A 21,181-nucleotide genomic window follows, 5' to 3' on the forward strand; every position below is an offset into this window, starting at 1 on the left:
TTATAATTATTTAGAAGGTGATAAGTACTACAGAGAAAAAACATAAATAGTACAGAAGGGGAATAGGGTACCGGGGGGTGAGTGAGGACCACCATTTACATTTAAAGCAGGGAGGTCAGGGAAGACTTCCCTGTAAAGCTCACATTTGAGCAGAGACTTAAAGTGATGAGGAATGAACCATGAAGACATGGAGTGGATCTAGCTGTTCTGATGGGTGTAAGGTGATATCTCATTGTGGTTTTTTTTTTTTCAATATATGAAATTTATTGTCAAAATGGTTTCCATACAACACCCAGTGCTCATCCCAAAAGGTGCCCTCCTCAATACCCATCACCCACCCTCCCCTCCCTCCCACCCCCCATCAACCCTCAGTTTGTTCTCAGTTTTTAAGAGTCTCTTATGCTTTGGCTCTCTCCCACTCTAACCTCTTTTTTTTTTTTTTCCTTCCCCTCCCCCATGGGTTTCTGTTAAGTTTCTCAGGATCCACATAAGAGTGAACACATATGGTATCTGTCTTTCTCTGTATGGCTTATTTCACTTAGCATCACACTCTCCAGTTCCATCCACGTTGCTACAAAGGGCCATATTTCGTTCTTTCTCATTGCCCTGTAGTACTCCATTGTGTATATAAACCACAATTTCTTTATCCATTCATCAGTTGATGGACATTTAGGCTCTTTCCATAGTTTGGCTATTGTTGAGAGTGCTGCTATAAACATCGGGGTACAAGTGCCCCTATGCATCAGTACTCCTGTATCCCTTGGGTAAATTCCTAGCAGTGCTATTGCTGGGTCATAAGGTAGGTCTATTTTTAATTTTCTGAGGAACCTCCACACTGTTCTCCAGAGTGACTGCACCAATTTGCATTCCCACCAACAGTGCAAGAGGGTTCCCGTTTCTCCACATCCTCTCCAGCATCTATAGTCTCCTGATTTGTTCATTTTGGCCACTCTGACTGGCATGAGGTGATATCTGAGTGTGGTTTTGATTTGTATTTCCCTGATAAGGAGTGACATTGAGCATCTTTTCATGTGCCTGTTGGCCATCTGGATGTCTTCTTTAGAGAAGTGTCTCTTCATGTTTTCTGCCCATTTCTTCACTGGGTTATTTGTTTTTCGGGTGTGGAGTTTGGTGAGCTCTTTATAGATTTTGGATACTAGCCCTTTGTCCGATATGTTATTTGCGAATATCTTTTCCCATTCCGTTGGTTGCCTTTTAGTTTTGTTGGTTGTTTCCTTTGCTGTGCAGAAGCTTTTTATCTTCATAAGGTCCCAGTAATTCATTTTTGCTTTTAATTCCCTTGCCTTTGGGGATGTGTCGAGTAAGAGATTGCTATGGCTGAGGTCAGAGAGGTCTTTTCCTGCTTTCTCCTCTAGGGTTTTGATGGTTTCCTGTCTCACATTCAGGTCCTTTATCCATTTTGAGTTTATTTTTGTGAATGGTGTGAGAAAGTGGTCTAGTTTCAACCTTCTGCATGTTGCTGTCCGGTTCTCCCAGCACCATTTGTTAAAGAGACTGTCTTTTTTCCATTGGATGTTCTTTCCTGCTTTGTCGAAGATGAATTGGCCATACGTTTGTGGGTCTAGTTCTGGGGTTTGTATTCTATTCCATTGGTCTATGTGTCTGTTTTTGTGCCAATACCATGCTGTCTTGATGATGACAGCTTTGTAGTAGAGGCTAAAGTCTGGGATTGTGATGCCTCCTGCTTTGGTCTTCTTCTTCAAAATTCCTTTGGCTATTCGGCGCCTTTTGTGGTTCCATATGAATTTTAGGATTGCTTGTTCTAGTTTCAAGAAGAATGCTGGTGCAATTTTGATTGGGATTGCATTGAATGTGTAGATAGCTTTGGGGAGTATTGACATTTTGACAATATTTATTCTTCCAATCCATGAGCAGGGAATGTCTTTCCATTTCTTTATATCTTCTTCAATTACCTTCATAAGCTTTCTATAGTTTTCAGCATACAGATCTTTTACATCTTTGGTTACATTTATTCCTAGGTATTTTATGCTTCTTGGTGCAATTGTGAATGGGATCAGTTTCTTTATTTGTCTTTCTGTTGCTTCATTGTTAGTGTGTAAGAATGCAACTTATTTCTGTACATTGATTTTGTATCCTGCAACTTTGCTGAATTCATGTATCAGTTCTAGCAGGCTTTTGGTGGAGTCTATCGGATTTTCCGTGTATAGTATCATGTCATCCTCTTCCGTGACCTCTCGTCTGCGCTTGGCTCCAGAGACTACGTTCTGCTAATCCTCTGGCGGTTTTCTGGTTTATTTAGGCAGGTGTAGGTGGAATCTAAGTGATCAGCAGGACGCGCGGTGAGCCCAGCATCCTCCTATGCCGCCATCTTCCTAGTAACCTATTGTGGTTTTGATTTGTGTAACATCTGAAATAAATAGAACATAATAAATAAATACATACATACATACCCTTATAAATAAGTAAATACACAAATAAATAAATGTATGTTAATTACCCTTCAAATAGAAAATAAAAAAAATTTTTAAAAATGTGGACATGAAGAGCCTTCCAGGAATAAGAAGCAGCCCCAATAAAGGTTCTAAGACAAGAGCATGTCTCTTATGCTCCAAGAATAGCAAGGAATCCTATGGCTGCAGAAGCAGGTGAAGGAGGAGATGGCAGGAGAACGGGAGCAGGGGAAGTCAGAGAGTGACTCGGGCCAGATGGTGTAGGGATTTTAGGTCAATATTAAGGGGTAGTCAGAATGCTACTTTTTATGACTCTGAGATTGGCTCTCTTGAAGTGTGGCTTGGATAGTGGCCTGGAGCTTCCCCCTCCTGCATGAAAATAAGCAAATAATTACATAATCCTTTTTATTAATAGTTTGGATATAATGCTAAAGTAACCAATTAAAACAATTGTACTCAAAAGTTTGATTCCGCAGGAGTTAGAAACTGAGATGGTAAGTACAAAATTGAGACGGTAAAAGAGAAAGATCTTCAAATAAGATCCCCAAAATATTCAAATAATATTGTAAATGCAAGTCACATGGAAGTAAGTTTAGAAAACATTTACAATGCAAAATAAGTTTTTTTTTAAGTGTATTTATTTTGAGGAGCTCGTGCATGAGCAAGTGGGGGAGGGGCAGAGAGGGAGAGAGAGAGAATCCCAAGCAGGTGCCCTATGCAGGGGCTGAACTCACAAACCATGAGATCATGACCTGAGCCAGAATCAAGAGTCAGATGCTTAACCAGTTGAGCCACCGAGGCACCCTTTGATCATTTCCTACCCTTAAAAATTTTTTTTGAAGGTTTTATTTTTATTTTTGAGAGAGAGAGACAGAGACAGAGACAGAGGAGACAGAGGATTTGAAGCAGACTCCACACTGACAGCAGAGAGCCAGATGCAGGTCTAGAACTCATGAACCATGAGATCATGACCTGACCTCAAATCTGATGCTTAACTGACTGAGCCACCAGGCAACCCTGATCATTCCCTATTCTTGAATAGGTTCCCAGCTATGCCATGTTGACTTCACATAAATCCACCTTGAAGGGCAGCATTGACAAAAAAAAGAAATGTATGTATTATGTATATACTAAGATATACAATAAATACATATTTCATATATGCATGAAAAATGTACACATTGGGACAAATGTATATAATTAAAACAATTGAGAATAAGTTGCAGGCATGATGCTTCTCTAAACATGTTAGTATTTCCTGAAAACAGAATTCTCTAACATAGCCACAGAACTATGATCAAAGTTAGAAACTTCACACTGATTCAATACTATCATCTAATCTACAGACTTTATTGATCTTGTACTGACTTGCCACAATAATGTCCTTTCTAACAATAGAAAATTCAACATCATCAGTTGCATCCAGTTTGTCACATCTCATTAGTGTCCTTTAACCTGGAACAGTTCTTGAAAGTGTGTGTGTTTCTGAACCACTTGATACTAATAATTTTTAAGTGTATAAATAAGTTATTTCATAGAATTTACCCTAATGTCAATTTGTGTTATGATTAGATTCAGGTTATGTACATTTGGGAAGACCACCACAGAAATGATGCTGAATTCTCTTAGTGCATCATGTCAGGCACCAAATGCTATTGGTTAGTCCAAATTCTGGCAATGATAATGTTAATCAATTAGTTAAGGAGGTGTTTCATTGTATTTACCTTTTGCAATTAATATGTATCTTGAAGAAGACACTTTGAGATTCTGCAAATATCTCACTATTCCTTAAACATTCACCCACTAGTTTTACCATGTATATTCATGATTCTTGCCTGAATCAATAATTACTATGACAGCTGCCAAATGGTGATTTTCTAATTCTATCATTCCTTCTACATTTATTATTAGCTTTCTAGCGTAGGCAGAGATTTTTCTTATTTATTTCTTCATTTAATTGATTAATTTACTTTGTTATAGACTCACACATTTTTTATTCAATACGTTATAATCCTACCTATCATTATTTTGATGTTCAGATTATCTCAGATTTAGCCAGTGGGCGCCTCTTCAAACTGACTACTGTATATTTTTGAGAGCATTCTTACATTTTTGCACTACTTATATTTTTTTTCTACTTCTCTTGATCCAGTCTTGGAATCAGCCATTTTTCCAAGCAGGCCTGCTTTTCTTCAGTGGAGAATAGTGTTTATATTCCAAGAGTATTCATTACTACTGGGTTGTTAATGTTTCTAAAGTATCTTAGCAGATGGAGCTGGGAAGTGTGTGTGTGTGTGTGTGTGTGTGTGTGTGTGTGTAGGTATAGATGTGTGTATGTTTATGTGTGCATATATGTATGTATATATAAATGAATGCACACACACATTCATAATACACATAACTACACATATCTATACCCACTTCTACATATATTTTTTAAGTTTATTTATTTTGAGAGAGAGAAAGAGAGACAGAGAGCAGGGGAGGGTCAGAGATAGAAGGAGAGAGAGAATCCCAAGCAGGCTCTGCACTGTCAGCACAGAGCCCAGTGTGGGGCTCGAACTCACAAACCATGAAGTCATGACCTGAGCCGAAACCAATAGTTGGACGCTTAACCAACTGAGCCACCCAGGTGCTCCCATTTCTATATCTATTTATGTCTTTCTATATATTAAAATCTCTGGAAAATGAATGAATAAGCCACAGAGAAAACAGGAGAAAATATTTGCAGTGCATATTTTTAAAGGGAATTTGTGTCCAAAATGTGTTAAGAACTTGATAATAAACACATAATGAATATATTATTTAAAACTATCCAGGCTAGGGGCGCCTGGGTGGCTCGGTCGGTTGGGCGTCCGACTTCGGCTCAGGTCATGATCTCACGGTCCGTGAGTTCGAGCCCCACATCGGGCTTTGTGCTGATGGCTCAGAGCCTGGAGCCTGTTTCCGATTCTGTGTCTCCCTCTCTCTCTGCCCCTCCCCTGTTCATGCTCTGTCTCTCTCTGTCTCAAAAATAAATAAATGTTAAAAAAAAAAAATTTAAAACTATCCAGGCTATAAACATAGACATAAAATAAATGTGAATTAAGTCATATGAATAATATAAATATAACACATGTATATATTTATGTAATAAATAGAAATACAAAATACAATAATAAATATACAAATAGAATAAAACATAATAATAAAAATATCCCACAAATGGAAAAAGTTTGAACATGCCCTTGCAAAGAAAATAGGTAAGTAGAAAATAAGCACGTGAAAAGGTGTTCAACATCTTTAGTCTTCAAGGAAATGTAAATTAAAATCACAACAAAATATCATTCCCCTTAAAATGGCAGAACTTTTAAACAATGACAAGTATTGATGAGGATGTAGAGCAATTGGAACTTATAGGTCTGTAAAAGGGTACATCTGCTGAAAAAAATTTTTATCCATAGTCCTTGTGCATGAAACATATATTGACCCTGTAACTTAATGTTTTCATTCTTAAGCGCTTGCTCAAGAGAGATGAGATCCTATATTCATAAAATGTCTCACGCAATAATGTTTCTGGTAGCTAAATTCATAATAGGGAAGATCTTGGAATCACTTAAAATGTTCACCTTGTGAATGGATAAGCGAACTGGTATATTGATACAATGGAGTGTTACTTGGCAACAGAAAGGAGAGAATTATTGATATGTGCATATCATGGACGAATCTCAAAAACATGCTGAGCAAAAGAAAACAGATGTAAAAGAGCTCATCTTTTATGATTCCATTCCTATGGCACTCGACAACAGTTACAGCTAACCTATAGTGATAGAGTTCAGAACAGTAGTTGCTTAGTGGTTAGGGTGGGAAGGGGAAAATTAACTGGAAAGGGGAAGAAGGGAACTTTTGTTTAATAGAAATCATCTATAGTCTAATTAGCTTGTGGGTCACATAAGTGACAGAGATACATCTGTCAAAACCATAGAACCATGCCCTTAAGATCCATGCATTTTCATGTATGTAGATGATACCTTGTGGCAGGCAGACTAATGCACCCCCTACCAAGATGTTCCTAATCCCCAAACCTGTGTATATGTTACCTTTGAAAGCATAGGACTTTGCTTATGTAATTGACTTAAGGGTCTTGAGATGGGAAGATTCTCCTGGATTAGCCAATGAGAATGGATAATCATAATGTAATCATAAACTTTCTTACAGGAGGGAGGTGGGAGGGCCAAAGTCTGAGAGAGAAGAGGAGATGCTATTTCTGAAAGAGGACCATGAACCAAAGGATGCAGATAGACTCTAGAAGCTAGAAACAGCAAAGAATGGATTATCCCTGGAGCCTCTGGAAGGAACACAGCCCTGCCAACTTCGTGATTTTGGCCTTGGAAGGTCCATTTTTGGACTTCTGACATTCAGAACTGTAAGATAATAAATTTGTGTAGTTTTAAGTCACTATGTTTGTGGAAATTTGTAATAAGCGGCAGTAGTAAAGAAGCTAAGATATATAGGCATACCTCATTTTATTGCGTTTCACAAGTATTGCATTTTTTCATAAGGTGAAGGCTTGTGGCAACCAGCATGGATCAAGTTTATCGGCACCATTTTTCCAACAGCATTTGCTCACTTCCTATCTTTGTGTCACATTTTGGTAATTCTTGCAAAATTTTAAACTTTTTCATTGGGCACTCACAATGTGCCTATTATGTTTGTTACAGTGATCTGTGGTCAGTGATTACATCTCACCGAAAGCTCAGGGATGGTTAGCATAAATTAAGGCATGTACATTATTTTTTACAACATGTGCTGTTGCACACTTAATAGGCTATAGTATAAACATAATTTATATGCACTGGGAAACCAAAAAATTCATTTGACTCACTTTTTTGCAACGTTTGCTTTATTGTAATATTGGCTTTATTGCAGTGTACCGGAACCAAAGCTACAGTATCTCTGAGGTATGTCTGTACTTCATTTTGAAAAAAAAAAGGTATTAAAAAATGAACGTGGGGTGCCTCAGTCAGTTAAGTGTCCAACTCTTGATTTTGGCTCAGGTCAGGATCTCATGGTCGTGAGATTGAGCTGGGCATGGAGTCTGCTTGGGATTTTCTTTCTGCCCTTCCCTTTCTCGCATGTGATTTCTCTCAAAATAAATAAAATAAAAAATGCACTTAAATGAGCAGTCTCATGTGCTACCAAAAAATAAGTAAAAAAAAAAAGCCATATTGTGGAACAGACCTGGACACTACTCTGAATTGTGCCATCTGCCAGTTCAGCAGTTCAGCTGTGGAAACTTTGGAAAGTTACGTAACATCTCTAAGGCTCAGTTTCTGAGTCTACAAAATCACGATTATTAAACCTGGTTTACCTCTCAGAACTGTCATGAGGAATAAAGGCAATAAAATAAGAAAGCATTCTAATAACAAAAGACCAAAAAGGTAAAGCCTTTTTTCAGTTAAAAAAATTTTTTTAATGTTTGTTTATTTTTGAGAGACAGAGACAGAGAGAGAGACAGAGTGCAAGCAGGAGAGGGGCAGAGAGAGGGAGACACAGAATCCAAAGCAGGCTCCAGCCTCTGAGCTGTGTCAGCACAGAGCCTGATGAAGGGCTTGAACTCAAGTGCTGCGAGATCATGATCTGAGCCGAAGTCAGACACCTAACCAACTGAGCCACCCAGGCGCCCCTAGCAATTTTTTAGCACTGATCAGCCGGCACCTAAGAAAGAGGTCAACCTGGGTATTCTGTTCTTCAGTAGTCCTACTAAAGGTCAAACAACATTTTCAATTTCTTATTGATTCTCCAGAAAACTTTGAGAGGTTTGCTGGTGAGCCCAGGAGATAGGTGCCTCTGTTAAAGAGGACCAGGTTCCTTCATCAATTCCTCATTAATTAGCCAGATCCCCACCATGTCCCTTATCAGAGTTTCTCACTTGTCAGGCTTAAGGAATGAGTTCATTATATAATAATAATTAAATTTATTTTGAAGTTCTGGCAATTCACGTCACTTAATGTTTCTTGGAAGTTCTGCTTCCATTCTTTTCCACGGTCACCATCCTGGTTATAGCCCTCATAACTTCATGTCACACAAACTTGCTGATGAGATTATCATCAGACTCATTTTCCTCAATCTCTCTGGCTCAAGAAGTCATAAGGGCTTCTTATAACCTTGGGCAACAAATTCAAACTCCCCTGCATGGCCGCCAAGCATCTTTTTCCCTCCTCTCCTCTACATCTGCAATCCTATTTTTTTCTTTCCCCCTTATACATGTGTATTAGTCAGCTCAGGCTGTCATGAGAAAATACCACAGACTGGGTGGCTTAGAGAAGAGAAATGTATTTCTCATAGTTTTGAAGACTGGGGGTCTGAGATCAGGGTGCTGGTGTGGTCAGGCTCCCGCGAGAGCTTTCTTGCCTTTTCCTGTGTCCTCACGTGGCTGTGAAAGAGACTGAGCATGCTCTCAGGTTCTGGTGTCTCTTCTTACAAGGACAGTAACCCTAGCAGAAGGCTCCACCCTCATGATCCCTCTGAACCTAATCTCCTCCCAAAGGAGGCGATCACCATCTCTAAATACCATCACATGGAGGGGGCGGGTAGGGTTTCCACATGTGAATTTGGGAGGAGGGTCACAATTCAGTCTGTAGAAACATATTCTGTTTCAGATGTAGTTTTACCTGCTTATTTAATCCTACTTGTTCCTTTCTTTGGGTTGGGCTGCTTGCTTTTATTTTCTAATTCTCTTCCTTTTCAAAACCCAATTCTAAATTCTAAGAAGCACACTTTCAGTTTAATCCTTCTTTTGTTGGGCTTTCTCCCATTTCATAAAATACTCCTTTGTGCCATTTTAGTTTGTGTATACTTGATTTTAAGCATTTTGCTATATATTTTTATTCTGATATTACAATTGGGTTGTAGTGAGGCAAGTGCCATATTTTGAAGAATAAATACTGCTATAAAGAGCATCTCTCTATTATGAAAAGATTTTGACAGCCTAACTAATGGGTTACCTATCTTTAGCACTATGAGACTCCATTATAAGCAAGAGGAGAAAAAGGCGCAGTAACTGAGAGTTGATTGTGGCAAGATTTAGAATCATCGGATTTTCAAGCCTCTATCTCTCATATTACATATTTTAAAACTTCACACTTTAAGAAGTGACTTAAGATCGTATAGGTAGTTAATGGTGATGATAGAGACCCAGATGTCTTTCTTCCCATTCTATGGTTTATTTATTTATTATTTTTTAAGCTTATTTATTTTAAGAGAGAGAGAATCCTAAGCAGGCTCTGCACTGTCAGCGCAGAGCCCAATGTGGGATTTGAACATACAAACCGTGAGATCCTGACCTGAGCCAAAACCAAGAGTTGGACGCTCAACTGACTGAGCCACCCTGGTGCCCCTATGGTTTATTTATTAAAATGTATTTTTCCACTGAAAGCCTAGTTGGTTCTATTCGTTTTCTGTTAGTGCTTAACAAATTATGACAAATGAAGCTGCTTAAAACAGACATTTATTATTCCCATAGTTTCCATGTTTCAGGAGTCTCAGCACAGCAGAAATGAATCCTCTGCTCAGGGTCTCACAAGGCTGCAACTAAGGTATTTGAGAGCTGGGGGTCCTCCTCCAAGCCCGTGTGAGTATTGGCAGAATTCATTTCCTTGAGGATGTAAAATTCATAGCAACAACAAACTCATTGCTTCTTCAAGGCCACCAGGAGAGTCTGTTGCTTCAAATCTCTGGCCTGTAAACCCTCTTTTAAAAGGCTTCCTAGGGCGCCTGGGTGGTTCAGTCAGTTAAGTGTCCAACTCTTGACTTCAGCTCAGGTCATGATCTCACAGTTTGTGAGATCTAGCCCCACGTCAGGCTCTGTGCTGACAGTGTGGAGCCTGCTTGGGATTCTCCCTCTTTCCCTCTCACTGCTCGTCCCCCACTCATGCTCTCTCTCTCTCTCAATATATATATATATATATATATATATATATATATATATATATATATTTTTTTTTTTTTTTTTTTTAAAGGCTTACCTGATTAGATCAGGTCCTCCCAGAATAATCTCCATTTTGATGAACTCAAAGTCAGTTGATTAGGGACCTGATGTTTGTAAAAATATCCTCACTTCTGTTATATAATGTAACCTAATCATGGAAAGGACACCCATCATATTTGAAGCACTCACCCACACTGTAGGCCAGAGGGTTATACTGGGTGTGTATATTGGGTTAATTTTTAAAAATTAGGACAAGTAACAACAGAGAAAAACAAAATCATTTCTGGTGTGGCTTTCTGAATAAAACACCATAATGTGTTTCTTTCTAGTCATTTGTTCTTGTTGCTCTTCCCTACTCCCCTTTGGGTTTTTTTCTCCCCATACTTTAAAAATAGAGTCATATACTATATATAACTAAATCTGATACTTCATTCATTTGGCATTATTTTGTAAGAATTTTTACATGTTGTTCTATATCATCCCCATAGACATAATTTTTTCTTTAGTAAACATGTCTCTTTAGTGTGGAAGGGAAAATAAATCAAATTGCAATACTCAGAATTCAGCCTGAGTGTCATACACTTTCAGATTTTTTATTTTGGTCTGAATATTTTGAGTATACTCATATAGATATATTTCAAGGTGGAGACAATTTTTGGACCTTACCTCTCGGCATTCAAATTTCCCTTTGGGGAAGATGTCACAGTATTAAAAAAAAAAAAACACTCTGATAATTCCTTGGGGCATAAGATGGGACTCTGAGTTTCAGGATATTGGATGATGTCAAGATGTCAGAGAAGGAGAAAACTACACGGCAAGGTGGAGGAGCAGAATCTGGAGCTCCCAGGAAGTGTGGGAGGTGGGAGTGAAGAGCTGATAGAGGGAGAGAGGAGGGACAGAGAGGTGATGGTACACTGCTGCACACTGTGCAATGTTCCTTTCCCCAGCTCAGTTTTCATTGCATCTGCTAGAATTTTGAATTCTTGGTGTGAAGGATTTGTTGATGCAATGCAGGGTTTCTCAGCCTGGGGACCACTGACCTTTTGGGGCTGGATAATTCCTTGTTGTGCAGTCCCTGTGCACTGAAGAGTGTTTAGTAGCATCCCTGACCTCTACCAACTAGGTGCTGATGGCAGCCCGCCTTCCATTTATGACAGCTAAAAGTATCTCTAGACGTTGCCAAGTATCCCATGGGGCAAACTCAATTGAGAACCCCTGTTGTAATGGAAATGGTAGGAGTGGCTACGTTTTGTGTTGGGTGATTATGTTGGCTTTGTAGTATGCCAACTTGTCTAGGCTGAACCGCATTCTCCAGTGGATTTTTCTGGTCAGGGTAGGTTTCTGGTCACCCTGTTGGTGTGAAGCAGCAACTGAACGTGTAACTGTTCTAATCTCCTTGAACCCTCCTTCAGCATCTCCCATTCCGGTGCATGAAATTTCATAGAGAAGGGCTGTGGCTTCTGTAGGATGCCCATGTCATTGTGTTAGTTTGCCAGGGCTACTATAACAAAAAGCCACAGACCAGGTGGTTAAGCAACAGGAATGTATTTTCCCACAGTTCTGAAGGTTATGAGTTTGAGACCAAGGTGTTGGCTGGGTTGGTTTCCTCTAAGCCTCTCCTTAGCTTGTAGATGGCATCTTCTTTCTGTGTCTTCACATCAGATTCCCTTGGTGTGTGTGTGTGTTTCAATTCTAATTTCCTCTTCTTAGAGGGATACTGGCTACATTAGATCATGACCCACCCTAATGAGTAATTTTAACTTAATTAACTTATTAAAGACACTATCTCCAAATATAGTCACATGCTGAGGTACTGGGGTATATTAGGGATCTCCGGAAAAACAACCAATAAGACACCCCAAAAATATGTAAGTAAGATATAAATGTGTATATAGGTACATAGCTATACATACATATATGCTTATAGCTATATCCTATTTATACTATATTAATTATAATATAATTATATAATAAAAAATATTATGTTATTAATATTATATATATAATAATTTATATGTATAAAAGGAGATTTATTATAAGGAATTGGCTCATGTAATAATGGAAGCTGAGAAATTCCAGGATCTGCCTCCTGGAAGCTGGAGATCCAGGAAAGACAAGAGTGTAATTATAGTCTGACACTAAAGGCCTGAGAACTAGGGGAACACATGGGGTAAATCTCAGTTCGAGGGCAGGAGGAGACTGATGTTCTAGCTCAAGCAGGCAGAAAATTCATCCCTTCTAATTTTTGTTCTATTCAGGCCCTCAGCTGATTGGATGATGCTCACTCACACTGGGGGTCGGGGGGAGGTCCATCTACTTTGCTGAGTCTACCCATTCAAACGCTAATCTCATCCAGAAGCAACCTGCAGACCCATCCATAAATCATGCTTAATCTGGGCACCCTGCATCCCCGTCACTTTAATACATAACATTAACCATCATGTGGGAGTGAGGATGTCAACATGTGAGTTGGGGGGTAACAATATTCAGCCCAGAGCAATTATCAAAGTCAGAGGCCACAAGAACTGACGTGGGCTTATTAGCCTGTCATCGTGGACCCTGGCTCATTTGTGTGGGTTCCCACATGTCCTCTCCATACCTTACTTCACCTTTGCTTCCAGCCTGTCTGCCTTGTGGACTTCAAGTTCTAATATCAGACACAAAGGAGGAGTATTTAATCAACTCCCACAATTGTGTAAGATCAGATTTATGTAGCAAGTATGTATGATATATGTAAATACCCATATTTGGTATATGCTTCTTTGATTGAACCCTGACTGATACAGCAGGGCAGAGGCAGAACACCAGGCAGACAGAGACTGAGGGTGAGGAGGGCAAAGGGAGATGTGGATCCACCCTCCCCTGCTCAAGAAGGGACTTGCGGGAAGCTTCACACTGCACTAGGGTAGACAGAGGGGGCCAAAGAAATCTGAAGTAAAGGTCATGGGTAGGGTGTACTACCTGTGATTTTGTTCACATGAATAAACACAGAAACAATTTTAATGGCGCTATGGTTTGCTATTGAGTGGCTGTTCTACATTTAGCTTTACCTTGTGGTTGAATTTTTTTTTTTTAAGTTTATTTATTTTGAGAAAGAGAGAACAAGGAGGGGAGGGGCAGAGAGAGAGAGAGAGAGAGAGAGAATCCCAAGCAGGCTGCCTGTCAGCCAGGTCAAATGAGGAGCTCAGTGCCACATCTCAGGAACTATGAGATCATGACTTGAGCTGAGATCGAGAGTTGGACACTTAACTGACTGAGCCACCCAGGAGCCTCTTGTGGTTGAATATTTAAGTTGTTTTCACCCTCCTCCCTTCTCATTATAAATAATACTGAGATAATCATTTTTTGTTCAGGTCTTATTTTGAATTAAGGATTACATTTTTATAAGAGTGAAATTACTAAGTATGTCAATTTGTGTCTCTGAGAAGAAGATGTAGGTGGGAAGTGGGAGAATCTTGAGAAGGATAAATTAGGGAGGGAACAGGAGTGGTTGGGGGAGCCCTCTGGCCATGGTGCAGAGCCAACACCTGTGAAGGGAGAGATGGAAGTTGCAGCTGATGGGGTGCCCAGGGCAAAAGCTGATGTGTCTTTGTTTAGGCAGAAGTGGCCTGACTCAAGTCCCCTGTGTGCTCAGCCATTGGCTGGGATCAGGTTGGGAGAAGCATGGTATCCACCTGAATTCATGATGAATTAAGGTTACCCTTTGTAAGCAGGTCTTTTTGAAAAAGAGTTCAGCATTGTGCACCCTTACACTGGGCCATAGGATACGTATGTATGTATGTATGTATTTATTTATTTATTTATAATTTATATCCAAGTTAGTTAGCATATAGTGCAACAATGATTTCAGGAGTACATTCCTTAATGCCCCTTACCCATTTAGCCCACACCCCTCCCACAACCCCTTCAGTAACCCTCTGTTTGTTCTCCATATTTAAGAGTCTCTTACGTTTTGTCCCCCTCCCATTTTTTATATTATTTTTGTTTCCCTTCCCTTATGTTCATCTGTTTTGTGTCTTAAAGTCCTCATATGAGTGAAGTCATATGACATTTGTCTTTCTCTGACTGACCAATCTCGCTTAGCATAATACCCTCCAGTTCCATCCACGTAGTTGCAAATGGCAAGATTTCATTCTTTTTGATTGCCGAGTAATACTCCATTTTATACATATACCACATCTTCTTTATCCATTCATCCATCAATGGGCATTGGGCTCTTTCCATACTATCGCTATTGTTGGTAGTGCTGCTATAAACACTCGGGTGCATGTGTCCCTTTGAAACAGCACACCTGTATCCCTTGGGTAAATACCTAGTAGTGCAATTGCTGGGTTGTAGGGTAGTTGTATTTTTAATTTTTTTAGGAACCTCCATACTGTTTTCCAGAGTGGCTGCACCAGTTTACATTCCCACCAGCAGTGCAAAAGAGATCCTTTTTCTCTGCATCCTCACCAACATCTGTTGTTGCCTGAGTTGTTGATGTTATCCATTCTGACAGGTATGAGGTGGTATCTCATTGTGGTTTTGATTTGTATTTCCCTGATGATGAGTGATGTGGAGCATTTTTTCATGTGTCAGTTGGCCATCTGGGTGTCTTCCCTGGAGAAGTGTCTATTCATATCTTTTGCCCATTTTTTCACTGGATTACTTGTTTTTTGGGTGTTGAGTTTGATAAGTTCTTTATAGATTTTGTATCCTAACCCTTTGTCTGATATGTCGTTTGCAAATATCTTCTCCCATTCTGTCGGTTGCCTTTTAGTTTTGCTGATTGTTTCCTTCACTGTGCAGAAGCTTTTTATTTTGATGAAGTCCCAATAGTTCATTTTTGCTTTTGTTTCCCTTGCCTCTGGAGATGTGTTGAGTAAGAAGTTGCTGCGGCCAAGATCAAAGAGATTTTTGCCTGCTTTCTCCTCAAGGATTTTGATGGCTTCCTGTCTTACAGTTAGGTGTTCCATCCATTTTGAGTTTATTTTTGTGTATGGTGTAAGAAAGTGATCCAGGTTCATTTTTCTGCATGTCACTGTCCAGTTTTCCCAGCACCACTTGCTGAAGAGACTGTCTTTATTCCATTGGATATTCTTTCTTGCTTTGTCAAAGATTAGTTGGCTATACGTATGTGGGTCCATTTCTGGGTTCTCTATTGTGTTCCATTGATCTGAGTGTCTGTTTTTGTGCCAGTACCATACTGTCTTGATGATTACAGCTTTTTAATACAGCTTGAAGTCCGGGATTGTGATGCCTCCTGCTTTGGTTTTCTTTTTCAAGATTGCTTTCGCTATTCGGGGTCTTTTTGGTTCCATACACATTTTAGGATTGTTTGTTCTAGCTCTGTGAAGAATGCTGGTGTTATTTTGATAGGGATTGCATTGAATATGTAGATTGCTTTGGGTAGTATTGACATTTTAACATTATTTGTGGGGTGCCTGGGTGGCTCCGTCGGTTAAGTGTCCAACTTCAGTTCATGTCATAATCTCGCAGTTTGTGGGTTCAAGCCCCACGTTGGGCTGTGTGCTGACAGCTCGGAGTCTGGAGCCTGCTTCGGATTCTGTGTCTCCCTCTGTCTCTGCCCCTCCCCTGCTCATGGTCTGTCTCTCAAAAATAAATAAATGTTAAAAAAAATTTAACAATATTTGTTCTTCCTATCCAGGAGCATGGAATATTTTTCCATTGTTTGTGTGTCTTCTTCAATTTCTTTCATAAGCTTTCCATAGTTTTCAGTGTATAGATTTTTCACCTCTTTGGTTAGATTTATTCCTAGGTATTTTATGGTTTTTGGTGCAATTGTAAATGGTATCTATTCTTTGATTTCTCTTTCTATTGCTTCATTGTTGGTGTATACGAATGCAAACAATTTCTGTGCATTGATTTTATATCCTGCAACTTTGCTGACTTCATGAATCAGTTCTAGCAGTTTTTTGGTGGAATCTTTTGGGTTTTCCATATAGAATATTATGTCATCTGAAAAGAGCGAAGTTTGACCTCCTCCTGGCCGATTTGGATGCCTTTTATTTCTTTGTGTTGTCTGATTGCAGCGGCTAAGACTTACAATACTATGTTGAGTAACAGTGGTGAGAGTGGACATCCCAGTCTTATTCCTGACCTTAGGTGGAAAGCTCTCAGTTTTTCCCCACTGAGGATGATATTAGCATTGGGTCTTTCATATATGGCTTTTGTGATTTTGAGATATGACCCTTCTATCCCTACTTTCTTGAGGGTTTTTATCAAGAAAGGATGCTGTATTTTGTCAAATGCTTTCTCTGCATCTATTGAGAGGATCATATGGTTCTTGTCCTTTCTTTTATTGATGTGAGGAATCACACTGATTGCTTTGCAAATATTGAACCAGCCCTGCATCCCAGGTATAAATCCCACTTGGTCGTGGTGAGTAATTGTTTTAACGTATTGTTGGATCTGGTTGGCTAATATCTTGTTGAGGATTTTTGCATCCATGTTCATCAGGGAAATTGGTCTATAGTTCACCTTTTTAGTGGGATCTTTGTCTGGTTTTGGAATCAAGGTAATGCTGGCTTCATGGAAAGAGTTTGGAAGTTTTTCTTCCATTTCTATTTTTGGAATAGCTTCAAGGGAATAGGTATTAACTCTTCCTTAAATGTTTGGTAGAATTCCCCTGGGAGCCATCTGGCCCTGGTCTCTTGTTTTTTGGGAGGTTTTTGATTACTAATTCAATTCTTACTGGTTATGGGTCTGTTCAAATTTTCTATTTCTTCCTGTTTCAGTGTTGGTAGTGTATACGTTTCTAGGAATTTGGCCATTTCTTCCAGATTGCTCATTTTATTGGTGTATAATTGCTCATAATATTCTCATTATTGTTTTTTATTTCTGCTTTATTGGTTGTGATCTGTCCTCTTTCATTCTTGATTTTATTTATTTGGGTCCTTTCCTTTTTCTTCTTGATCAAACTGGCTAGTGGTTTATCAATTTTTTTAATTGTTTCAAAGAACCAACTTCTGGTTTCATTGATCTGTTCTACTGTGTGTTTTTTTTGTTGTTGTTGTTTTGATAGCATTGATTTCTGCTCTAATATTTATTATTTCCTGTCTTATGCTAATTTTGGGTTTTATTTGCTATGCTTTTTCCAGCTCTTTAAGGTGTAAGGTTAGATTGTGTATCTGAGACCTTTCTTCCTTCTTTAACAAGGCCTGGATTGCTATACACTTTCCTCTTATGACCGCCTTTGCAGCATCCCAGAGGTTTTGGGCTGTGGTGTTATCATCTTCATATTTTCCATGTACTTTTTTAATTTCCTCTTTAACTTCTTGGTTAGCCCAGTCATTTTTTAGTAGGATGTTCTTTAGTCTCCGAAGTATTTGTTACCTTTCCAAATTTTTTCTTGTGGTTGATTTCAAGTTTCATAGCATTGTGGTCTGAAAATCTGCATGGTATGATCTCAATATTTTTGTACTTGTTGAGGGTTGATTTGGCCCAGTATGTGGTCTATTCTAGAGAATATTCCATGTGCACTGGAGAAGAATATATATTCCACTGCTTTAGGATGAAATGTTCTAAATATATCTGTTAAGTCCATCTGATTCAATGTGTCATTCAAAGCCATTGTTTCCTTGTTGATTTTTTGACTAGATAATCTGTCCATTGCTGTGAGTGGGGTGTTGAAGTCCCCTACTATTATGGTATTACTATCGATGAGTTTCTTTATGTTTGTGATGAATTGATTTATATATTTGGGTGCTTGCACATTTGGTGCATAAATGTTTACAATATTAGGTCTTCTTGGTGGATAAACCCCTTGATTATGATATAATGCCCTTCTGTATCTCTTGATACAGTCTTTATTTTAAAGTCTTTATTTTGTCTGATATAAGTATGGCTACTCCAGCTTTCTTTTGTTGACCATTAGCATGATAGATGGTTCTCCATCCCCTTACTTTCAATCGGAAGGTGTCTTTAGGTCTAAAGTGGGTCTCCTGTAAACAGCATATAGATGGATCTTGTTTCTTTATCCATTCTGTTACCCTGTGTCTTTCAATTGGAGCATTTAGTACATTGACATTTAGAGTGAGTACTGAAAGATATGAATTTATTGCCCTTATGTTGCTTGGAGAGTTGGAGTTTCTGGTGGTGTTCTCTGGTCCTTTCTAGTCTTTGTTGCTTTTGGTATTTATTTATTTATTTATTTATTTATTTTTTTTTTTTTTTCATCTTTTCTCCCCTCAGAGGGTCCCCCTTAGAATTTCTTGCAGAGCTGGTTTAGTGTTCACAAACTCCTTTAATTTTTTTGGTTGTCTGGGAAACTTTTAATCTCTCCTTCTTTCTTGAATAAAGAATTTTTGACTGCATATTTTTCTGATTCAGCACACTGAATATATCCTGCCACTCCTTTCTGGCTTGCCAAGTTTTTGGATAGGTGTGCTGCAAACCTGATCTGTCTTCCTTTGTAGGTTAGGGACTTTTTTTCCCTTGCTGCTTTCATGATTCTCTCCTTCCCTGAGTATTTTGTGAATTTGACTATGATATGTCTTGTTGATGGTTGGTTTTTGTAGAATCTAATGGGAGTCCTCTGTGCTTCCTGTATTTTGATGTCTGTGTCTTTCCCCAGGTTAGGAAAGTTTTCTCCTATGATTTGCTCACATAACCCTTCTACCCCTTTTTATCTCTCTTCATCTTCTGCGACCCCTATGATTCTGATGTTGTTCCTTTTTAATGAGTCACTGATGTCTCTAATTCTTAAAGTGTGCTCTTTTGCCTTAGTGTCCCTCTTTTTTTCTGCTTCATTATTCTCCATAAGTTTGTCCTTTATATCCGCCAATTCTCTGTGCTGCCTCATCCATCCTTGCTGTCATGGCATCCATCGAGATTGCAGCTCAGTTATAGCATTTTTTATTTCATCCTGACTAGTTTTTACTTCTTTTATCTCTGCAGAAAGGGGTTCTAATCTATTTTCGACTGCAGCTAGTATGCTTATTATCGTGATTCTAAATTCTGGTTCAGACATCTTGCTTGTATCTATTAGTAAAGTCCCTGGCTGTTGTTTCTTCCTGCTCTTCCTTTTAGAGCTAATTCCTTCATTTCATCATTTTGAAGGGAGAAAAGGAATTAATGAGGTAAAAAAAAATTAAAAGTAAAAAATTAAAAACAAGACCCACACACACAAAATCAAATAAATGATGCTAGATACTAGGTGTGTTTTGGTCTTGGTGTTGAAAGGGGCTTGATAGATTAGAGGAAAAAAGGAGAAATAAAAAAAAGGGAAATAGTTTGAAAATTTGAAAAAATGAATACACTGAAATAAAATGAAATGATGGAAATAGAATAGAATTTGAAAAAACTTACACAAAAGTAAAGAAATATAGTAGAGAAAAATTAAATAAAATATTTTCAATAAAAATTGAAAGTAAAAGTAATTTTTTTTCTTTCTATATTCAAGAAAAGGAAAAGAAACGAAAAAGAGAAAAAAAAAGAAAATTGAATAGCTGGACCAGTGAAGAGACTGAAATATGATTGAAATTACTTCGTTTTTCCCTAGAAGTTAAACTGTGAATCACTTTATAGTCTGTAAACTAAGTAGTTGGAGAGATTTGTGTTTATGGAGAGTGAGGTTGGCCAGTTGCGGGGCTTAGTGTAACAGCTCCATTCTCCACTAGATGGCGCTGCTTAGCTTAGTGGGGTGGACTGCTGCGGAGCTTGTAGGTGTGTATGTGCATGCCTGGGAGCAGTGAAAATGGCGTCCCCCAGCTACACAGTCTCTGGTGTCAGAACTCTGTGCTCTCCGGACCAGCAGTCGCACACTGGTCCTTTGTCTCTGGCTTCCGTCCATTCCACGCTTTTACACTGTCAGTGAGCAAGCTGTCAGGTTGCCAGACGGCACCTCCCTCCTGAGTTGTATCTCAGGTGGGGCTGTTTCCCCAGAGCCCTCACTTCTGAGGGACTGCAGTTTTGACCCACTCAGACCTTCTGCGGGAGGGTCTCACTGAGTAGTGGCTAGGTGCCGGCCCCACCCAGGAATGTTCTCAGGTCCGTGCTGCTGCCAATGCCCAGAGACTGCAGCCGGGCGCCAGCCCACCCCAGCAAAAGTTCATGCGAACGTGTAGCAGCAGCATTTCGGGGATTATGGAAAATCGCAACACCCATCTGGCACCAGGCTTCACCTTTAATGACCTTCTTCCAGCACCAGGGAATGTGGTTGTTCTCTGCGATCTGGGGGACTGGGTGGTCGCAGAGCCTCTGCCAAATGTCCTTCCAGCAGTGGAACCGCTTCTCCCCATGTGGCCCGAGAACCTCCCAGACCCCACTCTGTTCCTGGGGATTCGCCCTTCTCACCAGAGCACCACCAGGTATTGAGCTGCGGAGTTTCAGACTCTGTGCTCCCCCTGTTTATAGAGTCTTAATGGAATTTAAACCCTCTTATTTCTCTTTTCTCCCTTTTTAGTTCTGTCGCTGTGGCTGTTTCCCCTTTTCTACTTTCTTTCCAGCTGCTTTTGGGGGGGGGCGCTTTTCCCGAACTCTCCCCCCATCTCCATCCTCTCTCTGCATGCAAAAACAGCTCCCTGCCCTCCGCCCTTCTCTCTCCCCCAGTTCACCTCTCTGTGCCCGTAGTACCTGCTGAGTTCTGTGGTTCAGGGTGTGCAGATTGTTGTGATGATCCTCAAATCAGTTTTCTAGTTGTGTAGGATGGTTTAGTGTTGATCTGGCTGTATTTCATCGATGTGAGATGCAAAAAAACCTTCCATGCTGTTCTGCCATCTTGGGTCCTCCAGGATATGTATTGTTTTAAGAAGAATTGCTAACTTATTTTCCACGAGAG

General features: G+C 39.5%; 1 long non-coding RNA gene across 2 annotated transcripts in view; it reads left to right on the forward strand.

Moving 5' to 3' along the window:
• LOC123582321 overlaps positions 1-21,181 on the forward strand; it is a 48,920-nt gene that overhangs the window by 4,954 nt on the left and 22,785 nt on the right. Inside the window, exon 2 of one of the 2 annotated variants that reach the window (XR_006704316.1) lies at positions 6,630-6,837. This is a non-coding gene — a long non-coding RNA (uncharacterized LOC123582321). Of the gene's footprint in view, positions 1-6,629; positions 6,871-21,181 lie in introns of those variants that run through there. The other variant, XR_006704315.1, reaches the window with a different exon arrangement.

Source organism: Leopardus geoffroyi, chromosome B3, assembly GCF_018350155.1.
Source record: "Leopardus geoffroyi isolate Oge1 chromosome B3, O.geoffroyi_Oge1_pat1.0, whole genome shotgun sequence".
Classification (NCBI taxonomy): domain Eukaryota; kingdom Metazoa; phylum Chordata; class Mammalia; order Carnivora; family Felidae; genus Leopardus; species Leopardus geoffroyi.